This window comes from Octopus bimaculoides, chromosome 10 (assembly GCF_046866305.1).
Source record: "Octopus bimaculoides isolate indiv1 chromosome 10, ASM4686630v1, whole genome shotgun sequence".
NCBI classification, from domain to species: Eukaryota; Metazoa; Mollusca; class Cephalopoda; order Octopoda; family Octopodidae; genus Octopus; species Octopus bimaculoides.
The window spans coordinates 31,382,714-31,401,121 of NC_142937.1; the positions used below are offsets into that span (position 1 = coordinate 31,382,714).

At 35.8% G+C, this 18,408-nt stretch overlaps 1 long non-coding RNA gene across 1 annotated transcript in view; it reads left to right on the forward strand.

The window, feature by feature from the left end:
- The window catches only part of LOC149133518 (uncharacterized), a 19,464-nt gene extending 3,727 nt beyond the window's left edge, over positions 1-15,737 (forward strand). The window contains exon 2 of the long non-coding RNA XR_016243376.1: positions 14,231-15,737. This is a non-coding gene — a long non-coding RNA (uncharacterized LOC149133518). The remainder of the gene's footprint in view (positions 1-14,230) is intronic.
- Positions 15,738-18,408: the final 2,671 nt, after the last annotated feature.

Sequence of the window (18,408 nt, forward strand, 5' to 3'; positions counted from 1 at the left end):
GTAACTCCCAGAGAAACCTGACTAAAGCACCTAATTGATAATAAGTGTCATTTAGAAGATAGTTTTTGCTGTATTGATTGCGATTTTGATAAATCATCAATCAGGTCATTCATACGAAGAACTGTCAAACTGTTAACAATTTCAAAGAAATCAACTTCAGACAATTTCTTAGTAGAATGACCAATAACAACCCCAGTCTGCAGCTACCCGGACGAATTACTTAGTTTTCTAATGTTCTTTTCTATTCTAGGGACAAAGCCCGAAATTTTGGGGGATGGGGCCAGTCGATTAGAACAACCCCAGTACGAAACTGGTACTGAATTTATCGACCCCAAAAAGATGAAAGGAAAAGTAGACCTCGGTGGAATTTGAACTCAGAACGAAATACCGCTAAGCATGTGACCCGGCGTGCTAACGTTTCTGCCAGCTCGACGCCTTTTAGTTCTCTAATATTATTTCTTAAAAGATTTTGATTTCCAATCTATCACACCTTTACCATTTGCACTGTCACAGGCAGGCTTTGGTTGCAACAATTTAACAGTCTGGAGTGAGAGTCTGAAAAAAGTTTACCAGGTTCCGTGACTATTTATAGCTGTGTAATACAATGGAATAAGTTTATGTAATTTCGAAAAAAACGTCAACTGTATTTGATGGCATATAAGACACCCGGGTATTTTAGACGCAGCCCAATTTCAGCTGCGGATATTCAGGAGGGAAAATGTTTTTAGTGCATTAGAGTTTATGGGAGGTCCACATAGAGGACTCGGGGTCGATCTTAGACATTTGTGGGGTAAGGAAGTATGTCTTCTTTTCTATCAAATTCGGTGCCGAGAATTATACTAGCACAGAATTGTGCAAGAACATAAAGTTCTACGTTTTAATATAAATTATTTTTATAGATATTTTTATTGTACAGAATCCTAGAGATTCATGGAAACGGTTTATGGATATATTTCCATGTTGAATTAATTTGTTAGTGTTTGACAAATGCAATACACGAATGAGCCTGTAATCAGTGAAAATGTTGATTCCCAACTCATTAATTTTTGCCATTATCAGAAGAAAGAGTAAGAGGACCAGTAAACAAAACATAGACTCACTTTAGAAATACATCCAGGTTGAATGAGTGAAGATGTCTTTGATTGTGGAAGAGAAAAGGTGTTGTCACCAGACCAAGAAAACAGTACCCTTCTTTTCAACAAAGAACAACTTTTAACTAAACACGAGGCACAACAGAAGCAGGTTCTCCAAGTTTTGATGTTTACTGTTACAAATTGTTCGACTTAATCCTATAAATCTTCCTTATTCAATTTAGTGGGTCCTACAAATTGAATAGATTGAGTTGTATATTATATTTGGTTGATTTCAAATAGATCGTCTGTTGGAAGGTGTATTCCAGTATTAAAGTAATCTTTTCTTGTAAACCTGCTCCTGATTGAACATCTTCAAAATTGAACAGAATCACTTCATTGACTTTCTTCAGCTGGTTCAGTTTCAAAATTATAAACTTCAACTAATTAAATCGTAAAGGAAATCATTGATTTTCGTGAGTTTTTGAAAACATGTCAAAACAAAACCTCACACAAATTCCAAGGAGTTATTTCAGATAAGATATTTGTAGCTGTTTTGAAACATCAAAAAATTGTACAATCTTGTATAATGTCTTCTGGAATATCATGGCCAGCATGTAGGAATATAATCTCTAATCTTCAAGGCAAAACATTGGGATTGCTAAATATGGAATCTTTGAAATACCACATTCATTATGTTACAGCCTTATTACAATCAGAACAGTTTGATGGTCTATCCTAGATGTCTAGGCATCTTTCTTGGTCTAGTCCTTCTATTTGGTCTAATCCTCTTATCTAGTCTAGCTCTCCTACCTAGTCTAGCCCTGGTGTCTAGTATAGTCCACCTGCCTGGCCAAGTTTGGTCATCATTCTTGGTCTGTCCTTTCTACCTGCTCTAGTCCTCCTATCTAGTCTGGCCCTCCTGCCTGGTCTAGCCCTGATGTCTAATCTAGCCCTCCTGCCTGGTGATGCCCTGCTGTCTAGCCTAGCCCCCCTGCCTGGTCTAGCCATCCTTGGTCTAGTCCTCCTGTTTAGTCTAGCCCTGGTCTCTAGTCTAGCCATCCTTCTTTGTTTAGTCCTCCTACCTGGTGATGCCTTGCTGTCTAGCCTAGCTCTCCTGCATGGTGTAACCCTGCTTCTTGGTATAGGCATCCCTCATTATCTAGGCCTCCTGCCTGGTCTAGTCTTGCTCTCTAGTCTAGCCATCCTACCTGGTCTAGCCCTACTGTCTCGCCTAGCCTTCCTGCCTGGTGTGGCCCTAATGCCAGTCTAGCCATCCTTTTTGTCTAGCTCTCCTGGTCTGGTCTAGCCCTGCTGTCTAGTTTGTCTAGTCTGGTGTTGCCCTCCAGCCTCGTGTAGCTCTGATATCTAATCTAGGATTCCTTTTTGGTTTAGCCCTACAGCCTGCTCATTAAAATTATTATATTTACATCCTCGAAAATATATGTTAATACAATGTTATCAAGGCTATCCAAAATTTTGGGTAGCCTTGATAACGTTGTCTTAACATATATTTTCGAGGATATAAATATTAATTTTCATATTTTCTATATACATAATACATAATACATACAAACATACATTCATATACATACATATATATATATATATATATATATATATATATATATATATATATATATATATATATAGTATGTGTTTATATATATATATATATATAGTATATATATAGTATGTGTCTGTATATATATATATATATATATATATATATATATATAGTATGTGTGTATATATATATATACATATACATATACATATATGTGTGCATGTGTATGTATGTGTGTGTATATATATATATATATATATATATATATATATATATACAGACACATACTATATATATACTATATATATATATATATATATATATATATATATATATATATATATATATAGTATGTGTGTATATATATATATACATATACATATACATATATGTGTGCATGTGTATGTATGTGTGTGTATATATATATATATATATATATATATATATATATGTGTGTGTGTGTGTGTGTGTGTGTGTGTGTGTGTGTGTGTGTGTGTCTATATATATATATATATATATATATATATATATATATATATATATATATATATATATATATATATATATATATATATTCGTAAATAGACAGACAGACAAAAGACAGATCGATAAATAGAAATTTGTTGGATGTGTGGTACTTTTCTGATATTCCCATTTCCATGGCCACAACCACGACGACCGCAATGCGATTGGAATTCATAAAGATAAACAGGAGAGAGAAAGGAAAGAAAGAATCTAACAAAGTGCAGGTGTGATATCGAGGGGTGGGGTTGGGGTGGAAATGGTGAGAAGAGAATGGACTGGAAACAGATAAAACCAAAAGAAGGAGTCGTTTCCTCTGTCAGCCATTTGTGATTGTAAACAAAACGGCGCCATGCCAACGGCAACATGGTGCCTGTCACCGATAATGCTAACCTCGTCCCAACAATATCTCAAACCTCACAGCATTCTATTTAGTTGCTTTTTAACCTTTCTCTTGCATCTTTTCTTCTTCGCTTATCTTCTTTCTTTTCTTCCGATAGATCCATCCGCCAAATTTATTCATTCTGCTACTTTCATTCTCGCTTTGTTTATATTTCTTTCTTTCTTTCTTTCTTTCTTTCTTTCTTTCTTTCTTTCTTTCTTTCTTATATGACGAGGAAAGGTCAATTTGTCAGAAAAAGCAAAAGAAAATCACTACATCAAATCTAAAAGGCTCTTAAACAAACTGAAAAATCCAGCAGAAGATTTGATTTAGTTTTTCTCAAACAAGAAAAACTTCGACAAAGATCAAAAAGTCAACAGAAGAAATGACAGATCGTTATGTGCAGACTCTTCTGAAGTTCCAAGTGTTATGCATGCAAAATTTCCTACAACTGTCATGGTTTTAGAGATTGTCAGCAATGAAGGACATGTGATGCCTCCTTACATCTTTCCACAAGTCCTTAGTGTTAACTCTGCCGCCTACATTGAGGTCCTGGAAATTATTTTTAAGCCATGCATAGACAGTGTATGCAATGGAAGGCCATATGTGTTTCAGTAAGACTCTGAACTATCACACATGGCTCTCGTAACACAGGAATGGATGGCTGAAAATTTTCATGATCACTTAACCCCTAACATTTGGCCTACTAATTCCTCATATCTCAATGAGGACTATTACATGTGGGGCACTGTTGAGAGAGAGGTCAATGAACACGCCCATAACACCAAAGATTCTTTGAAAATTGCCATAGTCAGAGTAATGTCCAAAATGAACCAGGGATTCGAGCATGTAGATGATTTAGATCTCATATAGAAGCAGTTGTTGAAGTTGAAGGTGGCTTTATTGAATAACATTATAGAAAAGAAGGTTTATTTTTATCCTCATAACATATTTTGGTAAATAAAGTTATTATCTGTTATTATATATCTGTTTTTTTTTTATAAACATAAACCTGTCCTCAAATATTTTACGCAGCCGGTATATATATATATATATATATATATATATATATATATATATATATATATATATATATGTGAGTGTGTGTGTGTGTGTGTGTGTGTGTGTGTGTGTGTGTGTGTGTGTGTGTGTGTGTGTGTGTGTACAGGATAAAAAACCCCTTCGGTCACGAATGACCATGGGATTGCAGCTTGAAAGTTCCCCTCCTAGGCACAAATTCGAGCAAGATTGTTTATGATAGACCAGCAGTCACCCCCACCTCTCCACGTCACGAATGTTATCCAAGGGAAAGGCAAAGGGGCCGATATGGCTTGGCACCAGTGACGTCGCAACTCACTTCTATAAATTGGGTCAACTGAAGCCATGTGGAATAAAGTGTTTTGTTCAAGAACACAACACACAGCCCGGTCTATGAATCGAACTCACTACCTCATGATTGTGAGCCCGACGCTCTAACCACTGAGCCATGCTCCTTCGTACGCACACGCACACACACGCACGTACACGCACACACACACACACATATCAGTCATTTATGAGGTATCAGATGCGTGCTACTGGTAACATGGAATCCAGTAGAGCCTGTTGCTTAGTCGGGTCGTCGGTGTCTAGACAATAGGCTTGCCTGGTGAGGAGGCTTCCTAGAAACCCATCAGGTCTAAAAACAAAAGGATCGGTGAACCTAGTGTTCGTTAAACGACTAACTAGCAATAGCACGGACCCCCAGTTGGTGTTCGGCGTTCCAGGTTGGTGTCCGGCGTGCTAGAAGACCACAAGGAGTGAGGCACCACTCGGCTTTTGTTAAAGTAAATCTTTAGGAGAAGGTCACTTTGGTATAAAACCGGATTTGCAGGGAATGGCATTGGACATTTTGGGGATCTTTTGCTTGCGCTTCCTGAGCCTGTGACCCCTATTGGCAATAGATACTTTGCCCTGAACTATCTCCGGATCATGTCAGTAGGCCAGAAAGGGTCAGTGAGGCGTTTGGTAAGCCGTATTGGACTTAAAACTTTAGGTTGTCCAATCGGTGGCGTGGCGAATTTCCGATGTCCGGTCATTAAGGGAGGACGCAACAGTGAGCATGGAAGCCACGGGTTCGAACTCGGGTGAAGTCGACTGCTGGTGCAATAACCTCATGTATGGCCACCACTAGCATTTTGCATGAGCAATGGTCAGTGATGGTCTTCCTCGGTTACGAGTGAACGCCCATCATTATGTGTGTATGTATGTGTGTGTTTGAGTGTGTTTGTATGTGCGTATGTGTTTGTGTTTCACTCATATCTGGGCAGAATCATTTGTATGAAACTGTTTCAATTCTATCGAAAGAGTTTTGTGACGATGTCATTATGTTTAGTGACAGCAACACAGACACGACACATTGTCTTGTTACTATGTTGAAAATCTGGTGCACACACACACGCACATGTGTGTGTGTGTGTGTGTAACTGTGCATTAGTTAATGCATTTAGATATGTGTATGTATGATTGTCTGTATGTCTGTATGCATATTCATGCCTATGTATATGTATGTCTGTATATGTGTGCGTATGTACGTACGTATATATATATATATATATATATATATATATATATATGTATGTGTGTGTGTGTGTGTGTGTGTGTGTGTGTGTGTGTGTATGCGCGCGTTAATGCATCAGTGCATATATGTTGGTATACGTGTCTTGGTTTCAGTGTTTATGGACTCATGCAGACACACACTCACACAAACACACACACTCATTCACACACACACACACACACACACACACACACACACACACACACACACACACAACTACACCCCCCAATCTCCTCCATTAGAGTGTATTATGAACTGACTTTGTCTTTCGATCAGTGAACGAGTGTATAGTGTGTTATTCCTGTCAGTGATAGCGTTTCATTATTGATACAGTTTATTGTTAGACTATTGATTATTGATCTGTGATCATATGTGATCTAGATAACTGAGACAAACCTCCTGTGATGGGGAGGGAACCAGACGAGAGAGAGTATTGTATATACATACGTTGGTCTGTCTGTATTTTTGTACATACATGCACACACATACACACCTACTTACACACACACACATACATACATACATGCCTACATAAATACATACATACATTACATACATACATCATACATACGTATATACAAACATACATACATATACATACGTACATACATCATACATACATATACTTCTTCATACACACATAGATATAGACATACACATCCAAGCACATTCACACCTATATACATAAACATACATTTTAAACAATTCCTAATGCGTTTCTGTAAGTCACAGATCTTTGTTTCTTGTCATCAAAGATCGATATTTTTTTTCATGTGTTGTTTTTGTTTAAACTCTGATCAAGTCAACCCACGATTAAAGACGTTACTACCATGACCGTCTCTCCTTTGTTTTCTGATATACTTCGTCTATGATCACATTATCCAGTGTAATCCTTAAACAGGTCTTTCTTGAGTCGATATTGTCTGGAGAGAAAGCAAATTCACCGTTAGTTCTTCCGCTGAGCTTCAATCTTTCTGTCTGTCTGTCCTTCTTGTGCTCACTAATCCGATTCCTAAAGTAGTACTTCTCAAGCTACTCCAGCGCCCCCTTTCATCGAGTGGTCTTCTACAAGAGTTCCCTTCCAATGTTTTGCAAAAACAGCATACAAAACAAAAACAGTTGATTATTTCAATTAAACATACTAATGACGTGCAGCAGTTAATTATCCGTATTTTCTTGGGATGTTTCATCCACGGAGAAACCACGTGGCCTAGTGGTCAGTGTGTTCGTCGGTTCAATTCCTGAACCAGCATACGCATTGTGTCCTTGAGCAATGCACTTCATTTCATGTTGCTCGGGTCTATTCAGCTATAAACGACTACCAGCTGAGTGCAGGTAGTCGTGTCTGTCTGTCTGTCTGTCTGTCTGTCTGTTTGTCTGTCTGTCTGTCTGTCTGTCTGTCTGTCTCTCTCTCTCTCTCTCTCTTTCCCTCTCTAGCTGTCATATCGTGGATATACTGCTGGGTCAAGGGTGACGGGATTGAGTGAATGTCTACTTGCGACTACACAGGCCCTTACAACATTCAGTGAAAACAGGATGTGTCACCAAACCAATGACGGTGGACTTCACTCTAACTTTTTTTCATCCTGTAACTTTTTCACTTATTTGAATGGACTTAACGCTCCTTACGCGAAATTTTTATTGTAAATTACTTAAGAAGGCCAGGACTTCTATAATGAAACCGTACTGGACCTTGCTGCACCACCAAAGTCATGTTTTCGACTCTCTCACAACACAATGTTCCCCTACATATAAACGTTTGTGTGGATTAGTGTCCTCTTTGTGAAATTACTTAAGAAGCTGCGGACTTCTATAATCAAATCATACTGGACCTAGTAAAGGGTCGTGGCTTAGTTGTTGCAGGATTCAGCTTACAATCGTGCTTGTATTTCAAAAGGTCGGCCTTGTCATATTCTATGTCCTGCTGTGTCTCCTTTGAGAACTATGTTAAGGGTACGCATGTCTGTGGAATGCTCGGCCACTTGCACATTAATTTCACGAGCAGGCTGTTCCGTTGATTGGATCAACTGGAACACTGGTCGTCTAAAACTGACGGAGAACCGTTGTTGGACCTTGCTACATCGCCTTAATCATGGTTCTGTTCACTAATAACAATGTCATATTCTTCCGACTGATAACCCAGATGCTCAAGAATCAGATCGGTTTCATGGTTGATTACTCAGGATATGTTCACTTCTCTTTCCCGTGATGCCGAACACAACAGGAAGACGAAGTGCGGAAGGGCAGTTGTTAAACTACGAATAGAAATGTATTTAGGCATTGTTAGAGTCTGGGGTGGAGGGACATAATAAGGGTCCAGCATTTACTCGTCTTGTCAGGAAATAATTGAAGAAATTTAAAATCGAAAGTAGAGAATCTCTGTCCTGGAAACATTACTTTCATGTTGTGGTAGCTTTTAATGTTCGCGTCAGTTATTCTTTTATTCTCTCACTTGCTTTAGTCACGTGACTGCGGCCATGCTGGAGCACCGCCTTGATAGGTTTTAAGCAAAGAGAGACAAGACATCTAATAACGTTTGAATTATATCATTTTGTTTCCCTTTTTTTGGTCAGTTTAGTATTAAAGAAGACCAACGTAAAGTGTAATTACACTGGTCAACAAGTAATTTTCATCAAGCGTATGCCAAGGTGGACTTAGTGCAGTTTTTAATGCTGATTTCAAATACATACTTAGTTTTTTGACATCACGTACAATTTTTAAGATGAGAAAATTGTTTTGGTTTCAACTCATGTATTAGACATTCCAATTAATGACGTGTATGCATGTATTTCATTTACATCATGGAAACACACCTTTAAAATAAACTACATTAGTCATTGCTGCATAGTTCAGATGCAATATTTAATCATCTTAAATTAACCAATCAAGTTTTCTCTGATGAAATAGGTATTTCAACATCTTAAATTGTCCAGTCATAATTGGTCTGATGAAATAGTTCATCATCTCAAATTCAATATAAGTACAACCGTTTGTATCTCTTTCCTTATTTGTTTTACAGTGTTAACAATGTCAAGACGGTGTATAAATCGCCCTGATGTGTTTTGTTATGTCTTTGGACAATTTAATGTGAAAGCTCAAAAACGTACAATAATACCAGAGATAAAAAAGATTTAAAAACTATACTTTGGGTGTCCTCTTTGAGATTAGGACAAGTTATAGGCACCACATTTTATCTGCTCAGCTTGCTCAAATGGCTTACGTGACTGGTTCAATAATAATAAGAAGCCTATGCCTTTTGCCAGTCCAATGATATAGAGGAAGCCGAAAGACCATTTTAATGACTGGTATTTTTGAAAAGTAAATATCACAGGATTTTCTATGAAGAATAAACACGAAATTTTCTATCTCAATTAGGATCCTATAATGAGACTTGGACCTCGCAAGTGAAGTCTGCTAATTCCAGTTCCACCAGATGTTACTGAAACATCAGATGATGATGCTGACTGTCATGATAGTGCTGCTGAGAAAGATTACATGACTGATGACGATAGCTTTGAACCTCAGAAATTTCTCTAAGCTGAACTGAATGACCTTGTCAGAGACCTATCTCTCTCAAAAGATAAAGTAGAACTGTTGGCATCAAGAATGAAGGAGAAATATCTGCTAGAGCACGGTGATCATATAACTTATTTTCGGCAGAGAAATGTGGTTCTACAAACATGTTTTTCTGTTGAAGGCCCGCTTTGCTTTTGCAGTAACATCGATGGACTTTTCAAATGTTTATTACAAAATCATAATCCTGTAGAGTGGCGTTTGTTTATTGACTCTTCAAAATGAAATTTAAAAGTTGTACTTCTCCATAATGGTAATTTGAAGCCCTCCATTCCTATTGTCTACTCCGTTCATCTTCATGAATCATACGAGAATATGGAACTTTTATATCATGCCTATGATAGCCTATGAAAGATATGCATAGAAAATATGTGGAGATTTAAAAGTCATTAGAATGTTAATGGGAATGCAGGCAGGTTTCACAAAATACTGTTGTTTCTTGTGTCTATGGGATAGTCGGGCAACTGACAGACATTATTCGGAATCAAACTGGCAGACAAGAACATCATACCAGCCAGCACTGTCTAGCGTCAAGAATACACTTCTTGTAGATCCATGTAATGTCTTATTGCTTCCTTTGCACATAAAGCTTAGACTGATGAAACTTTTTGTAAAGACACTAGAGAAGAGAAATGCCAGAGGGTTTCAGTTTATTGTAGAAGAGTTTGCCAAAACCACCCATGCGAAGTTAAAAGAGATTATCTTTGTCGGACCCCAAATTAGAAAAGTACTCAATGATGTCAACTTCAAGACAACACTGGATGAACTGGAATGCTTTCAGTTGAATCTGTGAGAATTTCTTGGGCAACAAAAAGGCAATGGATTACAAGGATGGCATCAAGAATCTTCTGAAATGTTACTCAGCCATGGGTTGTCACATGTCACTGAAAGTTCACTTCTTGGACTCCCATCTGGATTTCTTCGCAGACAACCCTGATGAACACGGTGAAAGATTTCACCGGGACATTAGTGCTATGGAGAAACAGTACCAAGGCTTCTGGTATGCTGGTTGACTACTGCTGGACACTTTACTGTGATCAACCAGATCAGGAACACAGCAGCAAATCCAGATCACAATGTTTCTAACTCTGTTGTTCTAACTTTGTTTTGTCTGACCCCATTTTTTTAATGTAATCATTCTTTGTAGAATGATAATGATGATTTTTAACTCAATAAACTCCTTTACTTTCTAAAAATAAGATGTCCTTGTTTATCACGTTAAGGATTTCATATATACAAATAAGTAAATATTTGCATGCATCTAATGGAAAACTGATACGTGCGGCATACAAATGGGATGAAATTTTGAAATCAGCGTGAAGAATTGGTTAGGGTTAGAGTTTGCGTTAGGGTTAGGGTTAGGGTTTGCGTTAGGGTTAGGGTTTGCGTTCATAATGAATATAATACATTTGATTTTGTTAACCAGTGTTATTCATGTAAATACTCTGTTGTTGTACAGATTACTGGAATCGTCCACTTTTTCGACCAGTTGTAGTTGCCCAACTGATCTTTGGTCAAAGACGTCCCACTATTGTAAAATGTTATCTTTTATTTTTTCAGCTAGATTGTTTAATACTACTTTTTCAAAGTGGCATTGTTCTTTTTAAAATATATTTGGGTGTGATTTAAGTGAGATTGTTATTTCTTGAAAGTTGAGAATTTGTGTAGAGAACTTTTAGTTCACCGAGTTTGAAAAACCTTTAAAATTGTCGACCCCTAGTTTACAACATTGAGAGTGGAGGTGAAGCTAAATAGAATTATGATGGAACAAACTCTTTCTAAATTCTTTTATTGAAACATTTAAAATATTGAAATATTTTACATTCGTTTGTTCTGTAATATTTCTAGAAATTATTGCTTACAAATCATGAACATACAGTCCAAGGGAGATAACTTCAGTAATTTTTTTCTTACTTACCTCCCTTAACACGTTACGTAAACGTGAACATAAAGACGTGGATCAGTTTCTTTGCATCAGGATTTCTATTGCTAAACCCTTAAATACACCCCAGATGCGTTAATTTCATTTGAAGGAAACTTAATATTAATATAAAATAATTTTAAACACAAGAGCCGATAGCGACAATTCAACGGTGACGTTCAAGAGGCCTAACTACAGTTTAGGGCCCCGTCTTCATTCTTTCATAACTTTTTAAATAAATGTCCATATTTTTTCTTTTATTTGTTTCAGTCATTAGGCTGCGGCCATGCTGTGGCATTACATTGAAGATATTTTAGCTGAATGAATCGATTCCAATACTTTTTTTTTTTTATTAAGCCTTTTATTATTCTATCGATCTATTTTGTTGAATCGTTAGGTTAAGGGAATGTAAACACACCAAAACCGGTTGACAAGCGGTGGTGTGGGACACCCTTCCCCCCGCCACACACACACACACACACACACACACACACACACACACACACACACACACACACACACACGATGGGCTTCTTTCGGTTTCTGTCTACCAAATCCACTCACAATGCTTTGGCTGGCCTGAGGCTACAGTAGAAAATACTTTCCCAAGGTGCCAGGTAGTGGGACTGAACCCGTAACCATATGGTTGGGAAGTAAGCTTCTTATCACATAGCCACACCTGTGCATCAAGCTTATTTTCAAAGGTGTAAATTGATAAAATTTAATGAAAAAAAGAATAAAAATCCAATTCTTGTCAACTTCTATAAATAGTCGGTGGTTTGTCTGTTGGATGTATTTGAAAAGACCTTCACAATTCCAACATTCTGCTCATTCAAATACCTTTCATATTAACATTCCCCTTTTTGGGCCCCTAAGAACTCAAATCTTCTGCAACTGTCACCTATCATGGCTTCCTTAGGCAACTTTTTCTTCACTCCTATTTTCACATCTATCTACTTGTACAACTTCTTCACATGGTATATATTATTAGCGTGTATATTATATGAATAACATACACATGACCTGATGGTTAAGCTGTTGCTCTCATGATTGTGAAATTATGGGTTCGATTCTCAAACTGGGAGGCTTATTATATTCTTGAGCAAAACACTTCATTTCATGTTGGTCCGGTCCACTCAGCTGTAAATGGACTGGCCTTCTGACCAGAGGGAATATTGGCCTGTTCACCCAGCCAGTGGGGTGGCACCATTCAGAAGCTAAAATGATGTAAAGTGCACTGTGACCAGCGATGTATAAGAACATCCAATAGTCTGGTTGATACTGTGATACCATGATATTATATTCATACGACTGTAAACTAGAATACCTATCACACTTTGTTTTATTTGTTATACTTCATGAAAATTTATGTTGTTTTTCTCCCTCACACATCATCATCATCATCGTTTAACGTCCGTTTTCCATGCTGGCATGGGTCGGACGGTTCGACTGGGGTCTGGGAAGTCAGGAGGCTGCACCAGGCCCCAATCTGATCTGGCAGTGTTTCTACAGCTGGATGCCCTTCCTAACACCAACCACCCTGAGAGTGTAGTGGGTGCTTTTCACATGCCACCGGCACAGGGGCCAGAGGAGCTGGCATCGACCACGATTGGATGGTGCATTTTACATGCCACCAGCATGGAAGCTAGTCAAAGCAGCACTGGCATCAGCCACTTTCAGATGATGCTTTTTACATGCTACCGGCACAGGGGTCACAACTACAATTTCCAATTTGTGTAACAAGACCATACTTGAGCAATCCTTGTTCTTCAATTCAGTTGTGTTTCAGAGGATATAAATAAACAAAATATAAAACTTCGATAGGCCTTGGCCATTCTTAACCCAAGCCATGTCTAACTTAATTGCATCAGCCTGGGCTTACTTGAGTAGGCTGTGATATTGGACATCACAGCCTACTCAAGTAAGGGTTTGTTGTCAGGGGTTTGTCTGGAAGCAATTTGTCTAGGTGACATTTCAATGTTATGGGTCCTTTTTCTTTTGATTTCTTTCAGAATAATGGTTGAGGTTAAAAAAAAAAAGGAAGTGGTTGTGTTGCAGAGGGATTTCAGTTCGATTCTTGTAGGTTGTGTGTCTGTAACAATGTAAAAAATACATTTGAGTTCCATTCTTTTATCTATGACTTGCTTCAGTCATTAGACTGTAGCCATACTGGAGTACTACTTTGAAGAATTTTTTGTTGAAAGAATCGACCCCAGTGCTTATTGTTTTTAAGCTTGGTACTTACTCTATTGATATCTTTTGCTGAACTGCTAAGTTACAGGGATGTAAACACACCAACACCAGTTGTCAAGTGGTGATGGAAGACAAACATACACACAAATGTACACACAGACACACACATGTATGCATATTCAAACAGTTCTTATCAATTTCCATCTATCAAATTCTCTCACAAGGTTTTGGTTGGCCCAAGGCTTTAGTAGAAGATACATACCCCAGGTGCCCCACAGCCGGACTGAACCTGGTACTACGTGGCTAGAAAGCAAGCTTTTTACCACACAACCACACCTGCACTTTATATATATAATTTTAATATTATTTATAAGAATAACATTTATTTTTATTTCCATTTCAGATAAAACCTGCCATGTTATGATGGTATATTGAAACACCTCACATCCTGCCCAAACAATATGATGCTTGACCAAACGTTAGACTCTTTGAGAGTGGAAGTTTTCCTAAAAGACACCTCTAAGATGGCAACTTTCGTGTTGGATACTGGTTAGTCTAGCAACAGCGAAACTGGAGTGAAATTATGTTAAACATTTTTCTCCTGTGAGGGAGCTGTTCAAAGTTGTTGACCAACCAATTTGGTGTGTTCCTACTCCTTAAATCCTGTTGTTCTTCTCCACCAACTCGTTTTATATCTTTAGAAATAATGCTTTTTATATAGACACATGCATATGTACATATTTATATATGTATATATATAATATATAGTATATACATTTATATGGAAATACACACACTCATATATATATAAAACAAGTAAATGAAATGGAAACAAAATTTGACAACTGGTTAAATATAACTCTTTAGCTACTACTACTACTACTACTACTACTACTACTAATAATAATAATAATAATAATAATAATAATAATAATAATAGTAATAATGATGATGATAATTTGTCACAAGAACGACAGATGAGGAGAACAAAATAATTTTAAGCAAAAAAAAAAAAAAACTAACAATATCAAAAAGTAAAAAAAGAAATTAAAAATTATTAAAAAAGTGGTTTTGTTCCTGTAAAAAATAATTAAGAAAATGACAGAAATGTAATCAGAAAAAAAAAAAGTAATAAAAAAATTGGAAATTGAAAGAAGCTGTTAACCATTTTCCGAAGAATCAATTGAACAGAAAATGGAATTTATCTTATGTGTTGAACCCAAAACTCTTTTAGTGGATTTTATTCCATTATTGATAAAGAAAAAAAAAAAAAACATAACATAATTCAAAGAATTTGTTCCATTCTTTTAAACCAGAATTCTCAAGAATTACTGTTCCATTCCCAAATCTCAAAGTTGTTTCAAAATATTTAATCCATTTTTCACCCAAGAGGTAGTCTGGAAGATTCTGTCCAGCTTTGATCCACCATCCAGAAACTACTACTGAAGGTTTTTTTTTTCCATTTTGGATCCAGTGGAATATTTCAAGGAACCATTTCTACTTTTGGATATATTTTATTCAAGAAATTATTGAAAAAATATTTCAGTGGATTTATTGGTTTTTCTTGTAGCTTTGATCTGAAAATAACCCAGCAATGACTTGATTCCATCCTTTGTCCAGCAGAAATCATAAAGCTAAAAACCATTTTTTTTTTTTTGGATCCATTCTATCTTTAATCCAGAAATAGTTTTAAATGAATCTATCCAATATATGTTAATTACAAATAAGATTTCATTTTCCATGAAGAAAATAACCATCAGTAAATCCAGGAAAGATGTCACAAGGAAAAATATACATACACAAACACTATCACACACACACATGCAAAGAAAGCACCATACACACACACATGCAAAGAAAACCCCATACATACACACATGCAAAGAAAGCACCATACACACACACATACACACACTTTATCTTTGGGACTAAATTCTCTCCTATTCTTGTCACAAATATTTTCCTGAAAGTCAAACAATATGCCACCTTTTTCATTTTTTTCTTCATTTCTTTTATTTATTGTATTTTAATTATTATTTTTTTTTCTTTTTCTTTGGCTTTGATGTGTTTAGATCAACAAAAGATATTTCAGCTGTTACATGGCTGGAAATGTTCACCATGTCTAAACTCCAATAATGTTCTTGGCATTTCCAGTCCCTCTTGATGAAATATCAAAGCATTTTAACATAAAACAAGATATTTCACACTGGGTCCCCAAGTTTAATATCAAATGGTTTTCAAATCCACTCAAAGCCAAATTAACCTTTCCTTCTTTTATGGTTGACCAAACATAAGAAATTCTACAAAAGAGCACAGTTTGCAATAGGAATGGGGCTCATGTCTACAAAAGCCTTTCTCCTCTGCTTAAAGAATTTCTAAGACAGGGATGAATACTGTTGAATCAAGGCTCTATGAGTCTGTCAAGATTCTATGAATCCTTAAGAGTCATAAACACATAATTCTAGTTTATGTTCTCAACGAAATAAATTTACAGCAGTATTCTTCTGATCGTTTACATCTGCTTGATATTCAAGCTTGGATCAACTTGATCTTATCTTTAGACTTTCAGTTAGATTAAAAGATATTTTATCACGCACTGTCATGCACACATTCTTTCTCTGTCTCTCTCATACACACACACACATTCACACATGTACAAACGCATACAAATATATACATACACTATTTCCATTGTTTCAGTGGTTCCTCATCTATATCCTCCTCCACTCTGTTCAACCAACTTCTGTAATCTCATAACCTTTCTCTTTTCTCTCCCCAAATTTACGAAGGAGCTCTCCCTGTTCAGATCATAGCCTTATATATTTATATATATAAATATAAATACATATACACACACACACACACATATATATATAAATACATACACACACACACACACATATATATATATATATATATTTATATATATATGTATATATATATATATATATATATATATATATATATATATATATATATATATATATATATATATATACATACTTATATATACACTTATATATACATACTTATATATATATACATACTTATATATATATACATACTTATATATACACAATTAATCATCATATTCTCTGTTAACTTTTATGGTACCCTACTTACAAACTGGCCCCTTAATAGATCTCTTTCAGCCTTGTTGTGTGTCTATAGCTGACATGATTAATGAAATATGAATTTCTTCTGTTGTAAACCTTGTTTTAATCCATTAAACCTATTTATTTGTTGGTTAATGGAGATAAGAGGGGATCAATACGTGTATGTTTGTGTATGGGAACGTGAGGGATTATACCAAAATACATAGAAAAGAAATCCCTTGATAAAAGACATAAACCATAGATCTGTGTTCAATACATTTTATATCAACATGCATATACATATACATACACAACACACACACATATGTATGTGTATGTATTTATGTATGTCTATATTTATATATATACATATGCATAGTATATACATAGGCATAGTAAAGGGAAAAGGAGAGATAGAACTCAATACAGGTGCATATATGCTTCTTTTTAATATTTTAAATTGGCAGAAAATTACTGAAGTGACTCAGGCTGGGAGTTTCATGTACGAAATGCTTGACCTTTGAATCACTTTTGTAACTGGTTAAAAATTAAAAAAAAAAACTACACATACACACACACTTACTATGAAATTAAAATACCAAATTATTTGATTCATGACATAAAAGAAAAACTTTCCATTAATTTAAAGGGAGAGGAGCACCTACTATATAACATAATATATAATATATATATATATGTATGTATGTATATATAACATATATGCCATATAGTATATATATATAAACAAGCTGATATTCAGCTGTTTCATAATTAGAAACATTGGGTTATATTTAGTATTGAGGATATCTGTACCATTTGGAAGAATTTTGACCTTTGACATGAAGGATATCATCATCTGGGAAATGATTTCCATTGATATTAGTATATTAGACTTTGGGAAAGAGAGAATTTGGTGGAATGGAATCAAGACACCAAATCCTTCTATAGAAACATATTTTTATATTTACTTCAAAGAAAATTTGGCATTTTTGCTTCAGAAATCCAAAAGTTGTTATTGTTTTTGTTAGTGTTGTTTAACTCTTCTGGTAAAACTTATGATCAAAGGTGTTCCGGCCATGACCATCCCATCTTTTCTTTAGCCATAGTATATCTATGACTACATTATCTGATGTGTCCTTGCTGTTTTAAGATAGTAGGACATCATTTGAGAGAGAGACTTAGCTGTTATTTCTTGCAAGTTCTGTAGTTATTGAGGGACTCTTTTAAGGTTCCTTCCTTGATTTGTTAATAATTAATTTGAGTTTGTGTGTGCATGTGTGTGTGTGTGTGTGTCTGTGTCTGTACACACATACACACACACACACACATATATATATATATATATTATATCTATGTATGTATATGTGTATATATATATATATATTATATTTATGCATGTATATATGTATGTGTGTGTGTGTGTGTGTGTGTGTGTGTGTGTGTGTGTATATATATATATATATATATATATATATATATATACATA